The sequence below is a fragment of the Peromyscus eremicus genome, chromosome 1 (genome assembly GCF_949786415.1).
Source record: "Peromyscus eremicus chromosome 1, PerEre_H2_v1, whole genome shotgun sequence".
Taxonomy (NCBI): Eukaryota; Metazoa; Chordata; class Mammalia; order Rodentia; family Cricetidae; genus Peromyscus; species Peromyscus eremicus.
In genome coordinates, this window is record NC_081416.1 from 53,361,756 (window position 1) to 53,374,394 (window position 12,639).

Consider the following 12,639-nt stretch of genomic DNA (forward strand, 5'->3'; position numbering starts at 1 on the left):
CTCGAAAAACCAAAAAAAAAAAAAAAAAAGGCCAGCATGAGCCAGATATGGTGGCACACAACCGTTACCCCAGCATGTGTCAGGTAAAGGCAGGAGGATCAGGGATTCAAGGCCAACCTGGGCTGTATGAGATGCAAAAAGGCCAGCACACCAGTACTGTCTCCATCTCCAAACAAGGTCATGGCCATGGCACGTTCCTGAGGTGCTGGAAACTGCACAGCTGCCCGAGATAGTTCTCCAGGGCCCACGCATTGTTCCTCACCTCAGCTCCATCTTTCAGGACCATCTCCCAGGCCTCCTCTACCCCACACAGTCACTGCCCACCTCCTTTCAAGTCAGATGCAGACTTAAAGCACAAGTGGGTTTTATTTTTTTTATAAAAGATGTAAAACATGCATTTTCATTCTCTATCATTTCTGAAGAGGCGAGAGTATTTCACGGCTCACTGAGACAGGTGTTGTAAAAAGATGTTCGCAGTAAATTTTGATGGGGAAGCCTGACCCCAGACTGAGCTTCCAGAGGCTCGTGGGCACGAAAGCTGGGCAGGAGGAAGCAGGCTCCGCCAGAGCCATAAAGCGCGCCAGGCAAACGGGAATTCAATGATGTGTTTTAAGAAGTATCTTTATGACACTTTGCAAGACGTCGTTCAGAGAGATGAGACAGGCTGGGCCTGGGGGGCTGGGGGGGGCTGAGTCTGCAGAACACCAGGTGGGCACAGCTGATAAGGTTGTGCACTCGAACACAGCAGCGTGCAGCTTCTGTGGCATTAATCACCTGTGCTCACCGGCCCCTGGGAGCAGCGACGCATCCAAGCCCATGGCACAAGCAGCGGAGAACAGAGTATGAAGCCCAGCCACAGCTCTCGGCCTGCCTCCACACACGGGGGTGTACGAAGGCTGCACCCCAACATGGAAGAGATGCACTCACCCCTAATTCTCAGGTGTGCCTGGACCTTATGCTGGCTCAGCAGTCCCATCAGAGACGCTGCCACTGAGATGATGTTCCCTAAGGTCCTCAGTCAATCCTGGCCCCTCCAACAGGATCGGCAGCTGAAGCATAGGAATCTCACCGTGACACCAGGGACAGAGAATGCAAGCTGGTCAGTAAGAGCCCAGCATGGCGAAGATAGGAGGCTGGGAAGAGATGTGGAAGGGGGCAGCTCTGTAGGCTGTCACTCCAATGTGACCCCAGCACAACAGTAGGAGCTATTGGTCCCATTTCATAGATGAGGAAATAGAGGCTCAGAGAGCAGGCAACAGTGACCCTGGGGCTTGCTGGAGTCTGATGGCACCAATGTTCCTTCTTTTTTTCAGTACACAGTTCTGCCCCAGCATGGGACAAGAAGTCAAGGATAGGACAGAGCCCCTAGATATTCCTGATGGCCCCAACTAAGTCCCCTCAAGCCAGCTGCCTTTCATTGTGAAATTTCCAGTCTTCTTTTTAAGTAACTTTTTATATGTATTTATTTTATTGTATGGCATGAGTGTTTTGCCTGCATGTATGTATGTGCATCATGTACCTGTCTGGTGCCCTTAGAGGCCAGAAGAGGGCATCAGATCCCCTAGAACTGGAGTTGGGGGTGGTTTAAGAGCTAGAAAGTGAACCCAGGTCCTCAAAAAGTGCAGTCAGGCCTCTGCAGCCCTGTTTCTAGTCTTCTAAACAGAACCTGGTTGGAGGGAGGGCAATGTGGCACCCAAGAACCAAGGAGATTCGGTGAATTAACCAGTGTAATCAGATCTGGCAGAAGACCACAAAGCTTAGCACTTGGTTCAACCCCCAGGATCATATGAACCAGGCTTCAGGCTTGGTAGTGCACACCTGTAATCTCAGCATCTGGAATACTGTACAGGCAGGAGGATCAGAAGTTCAAAGTCATCCTCCACTCTACAGGGAGTTAGAGGCAAGCCTAGGCTACAGGAGACACTGTCTCCAAAACAAAACAAAACTGAAAAGTCTACATGTCTCCTGATGAGGGGATCCAGCCTGGTGGCTGTCCTGATGTGGAAGGTTAGTGGACCCAGAGAAGCAGGCAGCCAAGGTGGAGGTGAAGAAGGAGCCGAGCCTTGGGCAAGGCCTCTCTAGCTGGACCACAGCAGGCCATGGGTATGGCGCAATACCCCATAAGGAGATTCTCCTGGAGGGCTCAGCCCTTCCCAGGCACTGATGCCTGCTCTCCTGCCTCTCACCTGCCCACCTGCTGTCTGCCTGGCAGCCTGCTGCTTGAGTGAGACTGTGCTTTGAATGTGAATGCCCCCACAGGCTCATGTCACATTGGTCCCTAGCTGATGATGGCGCTATTCTTGGGAGGGGAGGCTGGCTGGTGGAACCAGGAGCTAGCTGGTTTTTTTTGCAGGTTATGCTTTGGACCTTACTCACCCTCTGCTTCCTCATCTGCCACTCGCTCCTGCCACGATGGTCACATGTTCCTCTTGTTTGGGACAGAGTCTAGCCAGGTATCACCGTCCTTGCTATATAGCCTACACCAGTCTCAAATTCACAGCAATCCTCCTGCCTCTACTTCTGAGTGCTAGGGTCAGAGGTGTGCATCATGCCTCCTTGGCCCTTGTACACAGAGACCTTTCGCAGCCATGAGCCAAAATGAATCTCTTCTCTTCTTTCTTCCCTTAAATGAAGTTATTGTGGTCACAGCCATGCAAACACTAATGTGCGCTGCTCTGGATGAGAACAGGTCCCACCAAGCAACCCAAGACTGTGCCCTGGCTTTCCCATAGGGTGAGGAGGCCCTGCCCAAGGGCTCAGGAGTTTTCACACCCACTGCTATATATATATATATGCTGTTAATGGTTTTTTGAGACTGGGTTTCACCATGTATCCTGGGCTGTTCTGGAACTTGCTCTGTAGACCAGGTTGGCCTGGAACTCACTGAGATCCACCTGCCTCTGCCTCCACCACCTGGCCATATTTTTTCACCCTAAACTGCCTGTGCATCAGTCTTGTGTAAGCTTAATCACTGTGTGCCAGTCTCTGACAGAAGGTCACCTCAGGAAAGCAAGCATCTAGCTATCTAGTCCTCATCTAGCTATATCCCTGAAAGCACATGTCCACTAGAGACATGCATCAGGACGGTCTGAGAAACTTCATGCACAAGAAACCCAAATACTCATCTATAAAAGAAGGCATATACAAGCTGTGGTACATCTGTAAGATGGAATACTACCCAGAGGTAAAGAAGCATAAACTGTCATAATGTGTACATGTGGACTTCAGAGTGAGATCCAGGTCAGCCTGGGCTACAGAGGAAGACTTTGTTTGTTGGATTTTTGTTTTTTGTTTTTTCCGAAACAGGGTTTCTCTGTGTAGTTTGGGTGCCTGTCCTAGATCTCACTCTGTAGACCAGGCTGGCCTTGAACTCACAGAGATCCACCTGGCTCTGCCTCCCGAGTGCTGGGGTTAAACTGAGATTAAAGGCGTGCGCCACCACTGCCCGGCTTGTTGTTTTTGGAGGCAGGGTCTCACTCTGTATCCCTGGCTAGCTTAGAACTTGCCCTGTAGACCAGACTGACCTGGACCTCACAGAGATCTGCCTGCTTCTGCCAACCAAGTGCTGTATTACAGGCTTGTGTCCTAATCTTAGCCTTTTTTTTTTTTTTTTTTAACAAAAAAACAAAGCCTTTGAGGCTGGTGGATCTCTGTGAGTTTGAGGCCAGCCTGGTCTATATAGTGAGTTCTGGGACAGCCAGGACTACATAGAGAGACACTGTCTCAAAAAAAAAAGAAAAAAAAAAAGAAAGAAAGAAAGAAAGGAAAGAAAACAGGCCATCCCCACATTTCCATGCCCAGAGCCTGTTGTCCTGGGTCATGGAGGCTTGGAGTAAACTCTTCCACACACTAGGTAACTAGAGAGAGGCCTTGTCTCACCTGCTAACCACTGTCACTGATACCTCAGGGCTGCATTTGGTCACAATGGGACCACCTCCTCTAAGTCTAGCCCTACCTCCTGACCTTGGAATGTCCTTCCCCAGTCAGCTTCTTTACCTCAGATCCCTGATGGGCGAGCTCTGACCTCCCTAGCTCAGGCGGCCCCGGCCACCAGTTTCTTCATACAGGACACAGACCTGTGTCGCTAGTTTTCCCCACTGGACAGACTGCTGCCTCTCCACTCACTGCTGAGTCTGACAGTGCTGGTCCCATAGGGCATGAGGTAAAAGTTTATTGAATGAGGGCTAAGAAGACGGCTCAGTGGGCAAAAATGCACTTGCCATGCAAGCCTGGACACCCGAGTTTGATCCCCAGAACCCATGCAAAAACCTAAAAGCCAGACAAAGTAACACTGGTAAAAATCCCAGTACACTCACTGGAAATGGCAAGCGGAGACCAGAGACTCTCCAGAGCCTCAAGGACTAGCTCACCCGGCTTACACAGACCCAGCTCACCCGGCTTACACAGACCCAGTTCACCCGGCTTACACAGACCCGGCTCACCCGGCTTACACAGACCCAGCGAAGGAGGACTAGGATCTAGGAACAGAGCAGAACCTACACTAGGTGTAATACTGTCCCAGCTCTCTGCCATGGCTCTGGGTTGCTGCTCTCTCTGGGAAGGCTGGATTCTGAGGGACAATGACGCCCACTGCGGGAGTTCTGGGCCAGCCCCCAACTCCCGGCCAAGTTTGAGGGCGTGGCAAGTTTGGCTTCAGAATCCTGGGCAGACATGCAACTCAAACCACAGGAGTTCTCTTTCCTAAAACGTCCCAATCTGAGGTTACCTTCAACCCAGCTTGACCCTCTATGGTCACGCCCACCAGCAGCCCAGCCAATGAGGCAGGAGCCTTCGCAGCTCTTTTGAAAGGGGATCCGCCCAGAACCATAGGGGAGGGACTGGCGCTGAAGGGCAGGGGCAGCTGGGCTGCCGCTCAGAGCTATTTGGGACTCTGGACTTTGCGTTCCAGCTAGAGACTCGGTCGTCCAGGACCCGTGGCCTCTTCCCGGCATGCCTGTCCAGAAGGAGAAATATTTTCATTCTTGGGAGGAATCAGTGATTCTCACCAGCCCACACTCGGGGTCAGTCTGCTCTCCAGGTTCTATGAGCCCAGTCCCGCAAGAAGGGGGCAGCGTGCTGGCAAGGGGCCAGAAGCCAGCAGGCGGACAAAACGGGCACCTACCACACTCCCAGAGAGGCCGGCACCCAAGCTGCCACTCTTGGGGCTATGTGACCCTACCTGGCAGCCACAGGCCCTGTGCTGCGCTCTCAGCCCATCCCTGCCACTTGCCCCAAATGTCTAGCAGCATACAAGTCCAGGTGTCGGAGGTCAAGATTCCACACTTTGCCTCCGCACACTCGAGCCTGACCTTGGGGACATGGGCTCTGGCACTGGGCCTCAGTTTCCCTCCTGCGCATAAAAGAGGGTGTCTGGGCGGGATGGGGTTTCCGGGGACCATAGCTGAGGTAAGGCCGTTTTCCCCACTCGCTTGGTCAAGGGGTAACCTGGTGTGGGAGCTGGACGTGGCTGTGGGCTGAGGGGAGTCCCCAAGTGTCTCAGGGGCATGTGGGGTGCCATTCGGCCGGGGAGGCCCACACCCTGCGCTCACACTTACATTTGGCCTCCTTCCAGTCGGTGGAGGTGCTCAGGTCCACCTTCGCGGCCATGGCCAGGGGGGCCCAGGTGCGCACCCAGGCTCCACGCCCCGCCGCCCCCCACGCCCCAACTCCCGCCGGGGGCCACGCGCAGTGGCAGTGGGCACCCAGCGCCACCGGGGGACCGCACGCACTGCTGCGGGCCCGCGGGCCACCCGCCGAGCGGCCGGGCCAGGGGCGCGGGGCAACCAGCAGCTGCCCCGCCGCGCGCAGCTGTGCCAGGCGGCCGGACACTTGACTCTGCAGCGACATGTGCAGGCGGTGCCGGGCGGCTCCCCGCCCACTCCGACTCTATTTACGGTGCTCAGGAGAGTCAGGCTCGGTCCCTTATTTACTCTGGGTCGAGAGTGGCGCGTGCCAGCCCGTGGCGACCTGCTTAGAGACCGCGGGCGGCGCGCCGCTGGGCACCCTGGAACTTGTAGTCCCTGTCCGACCTACGGCGCTCATGCACTTGTACACACACGTGCGCACCCAGCCAGTCTGTGTCCTCCGGGGTGTGGCTGCAGCCAACCTCCTGAACCTCCGGGACTCGGCGCCTGGGTCTTTTCGCTGAGCTGCCCTGGCTCAGTACTCAACTCGACCTCTACCGCTTGTTTTGCAGGCAGAGAGACCTGGGCTTGTGTCGCTGACCCCACACTTTACACAGCTCCGCGTCTGGTCCACAACAGCGGCAGGTTCCAGTCCACCAAAGGGAGGTGATAGGTGCGGCGGACCAATTTGTCAGGTTGGGCGACTTCTCCGGAGCCGGGCAGAAGAGTTGGGCCTCCCCCGAAGCTCCAGGGGCCAAGCGGCGCCTACTAAATTCCAGAGCAGCCAAGGCACTAGTGAGGTTTGAAAGGCAGAAACTTGGGTGCCAAACCCCGTGTGGTGGTGCACACTTACAATTCCAGCTTTAGGGAGGCAGAGGCCGGAGGATTCTAGGAAAGTTTAAGGCTAGCCTGACTACAGGCAGCCCCACAGCGAGACCCTGTCTCAGTCAATCGGTCGATCTATCAATCAATATAAAAAAGAAAGAGAAAAGAAAAAAAAATAAAAGAAAATCTGGGTGCCTAGGAGCACTATCTGGTGAACGAACTAGGGTAATTTTTTTTTTAACCTAAAGACACATGCCTGAGGGGCTAGAGAGATGGGCTCAGCTATGGTGATATTTTATTTGTACTGATATGTGATTTTATTTGTATGTTAATAAGTAAAGTTGCCTGGGGGGTCAGAGCTAATAGCAAGCCATAGCAGAAGCTGGGAGGTGGTGGTGCACGCCTTTAATCCCAGCACTTGAGAGGCAGAGCTAGGCAGATCTCTGTGTGTTCAAGGATACAGCCAGCATGGAGACACACACCTTTAATCTCAATACCAACCATAGAAGACCTGGAGGTCTGTACAGACAGGCAGTGATGAGGAGGTCATGTGGTTGGGTTTATAACCAATGAGAAGGCAGAATAGAAAGTCAATAAAAAGCACAAACAGACAGGAAGTAGGTATCTTGGCTGAAGAGAACAGCAGCAGCAGTGAAGGGTAAGGTTTTTAGCTCTGACCTCTTGGGCTTTCATCTCTGCATTGGCTCTGTGTTTATTTAACAAGAAGGTTAAATCTACACTCAGCAGTTAAAGAGCACTGACTGCTCTTCCAGAGGCCCCGGGTTTAAATCTCAACACTCACATGGCAGCTCACAACTGTCTGTAACTCCAAGATCTGACACTGTTGTGGGATATTTGTACACTGTGTGAAGCTGTGGCTGGTGTAATAAAAAGATGAACGGTCAATACCTAGGCAGGAAGTATAGATTAGGCAGGATTTCCAGTGAGAGAAAGGAAGAGGAAGACTGAGGACGCAGGAGACGCCATTGAGACACGGAAGGAGTCAGACACACAGAATGGAGGAGAGGTAAAATCCACGTGGGAGAACGTAGATTAATAAAAAATATAGGTTAATTTAAGTTACAAGAGCTCGTTACAACTTACGAGCCTCAGCTAATGGCCAAGCTTTCATAATTAATAAGTCTCCCTGTCATTATTTGGGAGCTGGCGCCAGGCCCAAAAGAAAACTCTGATTACATGACACATTCACACAGACATACATGCAGGCAAAACACCAATGCATATGAAATAATAATTTTTTTTCAAAAGACACCTGCCTGTAATCCCAACAACATTCCAGAGGCAGAGGGGAGGCAGGAGGGTCAGGAAGGTCAGGAGTTCCAGGTTAACTAACTACTCCTTCATATTCAGTTCCACACCAGCCTGGTCTACTTGGGAGCTTGTGGCCAGAGCTACCCCATGAGACTCTGTGTTTTGTTTTTGTTTGTTTGTTTCTGTTTTGTGAAAAAGAAAAGAAAAAGAAAAAAGATTTAAATCCTGGGCTCAGCAATTAAGAGCACTGGTTCCAGAGGACCAGGAGTCCATTTCCAGCACTCACACAGTAACATCTGTAACTCCAGTTCCAAGGGCTACCACATTCTCTCCTGGCCTCCCAGGCCTCAGGCATGAAAGTGGTGCACAGACATCTCCCCAAGCCTTACCCCTAAAACTTTACAAATAAAGATTTAGTTCCTGAAAAACAAAACAAAATTAAAAGAAGAGAGAGAGCAAAGTGAATGACCTCCTATTGAAGCATCACCACAGATCTGGCAACTTAAACGATGCAGATTTACCATCTTAAGTTCTGAGAGACAAGGATCTGGCATGAGTCACCAGAGTGACACGCCGCTGGCTTCGTTCCTTCCCGAAACTCTAAGGGAGATTGTCCCGGGATTTTCCAGTGGCCAGAGGTCACAGGGCCCTTCCTGTAGCCCCTTCCTGCATCCTGGCAGTGAGCCCAGGCTTCTCGTGTCTTGCATGTGGTGGGGGCCTTGCTCTGTTTCCCCTGGCTCCCTCTACCATTTTCCAGGCTATGATTACACTGCCCCATCTGCATCCAGGAAAAAGTTATTACTTGCCCATGATCAGTTAGCTGGTTTGAAGCTTCAGTTTCCCTTTGCCAGGGGCCATATTCACAGGCTTCAGGGGTAGGACAGTTTGAAGGGCCTTCACTTTGCCCTCCAGCCTTCCAGGCGAAGACTGGGTAGGGGACTCTGGGAAAAGGCAAGGTCCCACTCAAAAGATCTTTTGGTTACTAAGGAAAAGGCTGCCTTCCACTTAGGGCCTGAAATCATTGTCCTTTGGGACTGAACCCCTGGAGTTCTCCGGTTAAGCCAGAACCCCACCACCACCACCCCACCAGCTAGTCACATTAAGGTAAAGCCCTCGTTCTTCATTTTTTTCTTAATTGAAAATAGATTTTTCCATATATATGTATATATATGAAAAAATATATATAGAGAGGAGGGGTTTCTCAGTATAGCCCTACATACAATATATTCTTATTACATTTTCCTCTTCCCCAACTCCTCTCAGATCCTCCCTGACTAAATCCTACCCATATCCATACCCTTTCTTTCTCTCTCCCAATACAAGCAGGCATCTAAAAAATAATAAAATAAGATAAAATTAAAAAAAAAAAAACGAACAGAACAGGAACAAGCAAATTAAACTACCAGGAGAAAAAGAAACAAAGAAAAAGCACAAGAAGCACAGACAGATGCAAAGACATACACATCTCACAGAAATGCCATGAAACATAACATGAGAAGCCATCATATATACACAAAAGATCTGTAAGGGAAGAAAGAAAAACAAATAACACAGGCAATCTACTGCTGAGCTCCACAGTGGTTTGTGTACCCAGTAAGATCCATTGGAGAAAACTCATTTTTCCTTTATGAACCGTTGTCAACTGGAGATAGCTTCTAAGTTAGGGATGGGGTCTTGTGTCCGTTTTTTCCCCTCAGAGCTCGGACCCTATCTGGCTGAGATTCATGTAAGCCCTTTGCATGTTGCCATGTGAGTTCATATGTGTGTGGGTCCTGCTGTGTCTAGAAGGCCTTGGCTGGCAGTGGTGGCTCACGCCTTTAATCCCAGCGCTGGAGGCAGAGGCGGGCGGATCTCTGTGAGTTCGAGGCCAGCATGGTCTACAGAGTGAATAACAGGACAGTCAGGACTACACAGAGAAACCCTGTCTCAAACAAAACAAAACAAAAAAGATAGAAGGCCTTATTTCCTTGGTGTCCCACATCCCCTCTGGCTCTTACAATCTTTCTGTCCCCTCTTTCACAGGATTTCACTCTGTCCTCTGAGCCCTGAGTGGGGGGATTTGATGGAGACACCCTATTTAGGACTGAGTGTTCCATGGTCTCTCACTCTTTGCACATTGTCCAGCTGTGGGTCTCTGTTTTTGATCCCATCGACTGCAAGAGGAAGTTTCTCTGACGACGGCTGAGCCAGATACCCATCTATAAGTATGGCAGAAAGATGTTAAGACTCATTTTATTGATAAGTTCCTTTAGAAGAACAGTAGGATTTGGTTTTTCACTAGGTCTTTCATCTATCTAGGCTCAGGTTCTTGGCCACCTTGAGTAATGTCAGGGAAGGGTGTCATCTCATAGAGTAGGCCTTAAATCCAATCAGATATTGGTTAGTTACTCCCGCATACTTTGCACCACTATTAAACCAGCATATCTTGCAAGCAGGTCACAGTTGTAAATTAAAGGCTTTGTAGCTGACAGACCTCATTCTTTTTGGTCGCTCCCCACCCCAGACAAGATTTCTCTATGTAACAGTCCTGGCTGTCCTGGAACTCCCTCTGTAGACCAGGCTGGCCTCACAGAGATCCGCCTGCCTCTGCCTCCCGAGGGCTGGGATTAAAGGCGTGCGCCACCACCGCCCGGCAACAGCCCTCATTCTTTCTGCTGGGACTGGGGTCTGTTCTCACGTGGCAGCGTCATGAAGGCCTCAGACGACATCCCACTCCAGACTGTCAGTCTTCTGGGCCACAGAGAGGCAGAGGCTTGATGTGGGAAGGAACTCTTCACAGAAATTGAGCTGGGCCTTTTGTTGTTTGTTTTTTGTTGTTATTTGAGATAGAGTCTCATGTAGCTCAGATGGCTTCCAGTTGGATATATAGCTGATGATGACCTTGAACTTCTGATCTTCCTGCCTCACCCCTAGTGCTGAGATTACAGGTGTGAGCACTGCACCAGATTTATGTTGTGCTTGGGATAAAACCCAAGGCTTTCTGAACAGTGGGCAAACACTCTACTGAACTACATCCTAATCCCTGGTCTGGAATTCTCTAGAGAGGTAGCCAAGGATGACTTTAAACCCCTGATCCAGCCGGACGATGGTGGCACATGCTTTTAATCCCAGCACTTGGGAAGCAGAGGCAGGCGGATCTCTGTGAGTTCGAGGCCAGCCTGGTCTACAGAGCGAGATCCAGGACAGGCATCAAAACTACGCAGAGAAACCCTGACTTGAAAAAACAAAACAAAACAAACAAAAAAGAATAAACCCCTGATCCTCCTGACTCCACCTCCCAAATACTGGGATTATGGAAATAGCTGTATGTTGAGGGCAGAAGCAAAAGCTTGGAAGTCTCTGGAATGCTGAGTCCTCTAGTGAGGCCACAGTATAAGGTGTCATCTGAGGATTTAATGTTGAAAAGAAGTTTTCATGCACAGAGTGCTTCCTACCACTGCTTGTGTTTAAATTAATGCTGTTTATTAAAATGTAGACATTTAAAAAGAATTAGTTTTCCTTAAACATCCAAATGCATCTTGCAAAGCTAATTTTCTACTTATAAATCTACCAATATTTATAAAAATAAGAACAATTGCTTCACTATTCTTTGATTAATATTTAATTAACTCATAAGTTCTGCAGATTAGCTTCTTCTTACAAAATGAATGCCAATTATAAACATAGGTAATTAAATTCCCTAATAGATTTTTGGTTTCGGTTTTGTTTTTTTTTTTTTGAGACAGGGTTTCTCTGTGTAGTTTTGGTGCCTGTCCTGGATCTCGCTCTGTAGACCAGGCTGCCCTCGAACTCACAGAGATCTGCCTGGCTCTGCCTCCCGAGTGCTGGGATTAAAGGTGTGTGCCACCACCGCCTGGCTTAATAGATTTTTTTAAAACTACATTTCACTAAGTTGAAAGACAGTAGTTGGAGCTGGTGTAGTGGCACACTTTGATCCCAACACAAAGGAAGCAGAGGCAGGTGGATCTCTAGAGTTTGAGGCCAGCCTGGTCTATAGAGCAAGTTCCAGGACAGCCAACACCACATATGTTGTATGACACAACTTTTCCTGAGGACACAGTAGATGCACATCTCCTCACTCCAGGTAGGGAGCCCGCGACAAACTAAAGCACAGATAACACCACAATCCAACTTGGTTAACAAATGAGTTTTACTGGTTAATTCAGGAGTATGGGTGAGGGGTCACTTACAGGAGCAGAAATGACCACAAAGTTGGTTGTATCACCAAAGCCCACCCCTGTGGTGATATATTGTGTACCCTAATAACTTGCCTGAGGACCAGAGGACAGAGCCAACCACTAGATTAGAAACGGAGCCAGGCAGTGGTGGCACACACCTTTAACCCCAGCACTTGAGATCTCATGCCTTTGCTTGGGAAGCACACACACCTTTAATCCCAGGAAGTGATATGGCAGGGCAGAGAAAGGAATATAAGGCGTGAGGAAACAAGAACTCGCGCTCTTTTGAGGCTGAGGATTTCATTGAGGTAAGAACTAGTAGCTGACTGTTCTGCTTCTCTGGTCTTTCAGCTTTCACCCTGATATCTGGCTTTGGGTTTTTTATTAAAAGACCATCTAAGATTCAAACAACAAACCTCAGCATGGGAGTCAGCTCACAAAAGTTAGGAACTTGGAGCATGTTACACAGCCTGCAGGCAGCTCAACAGGTTGGAGAGTGTCCCTTCCAAGTGACTCAGTTGGTCTAAACCTCTTCTAGGCAGCTTGACTGGTTTCTGCTTCTTCCAGGCAGATGGTCTGGCCTCAGTGTAAGCCCCTCTGAAGGGACTCTACCCAGCATAGGTCTGGCAAACATGGCTCTGGCAGGCCTTGCCCTTCTCCCGGATTCCCTCTGCCTTGCTAACAACCATTAGATTACACTGCTAAAACTTAACACCCTCCAGGCTCACAAGTTGCCAGCC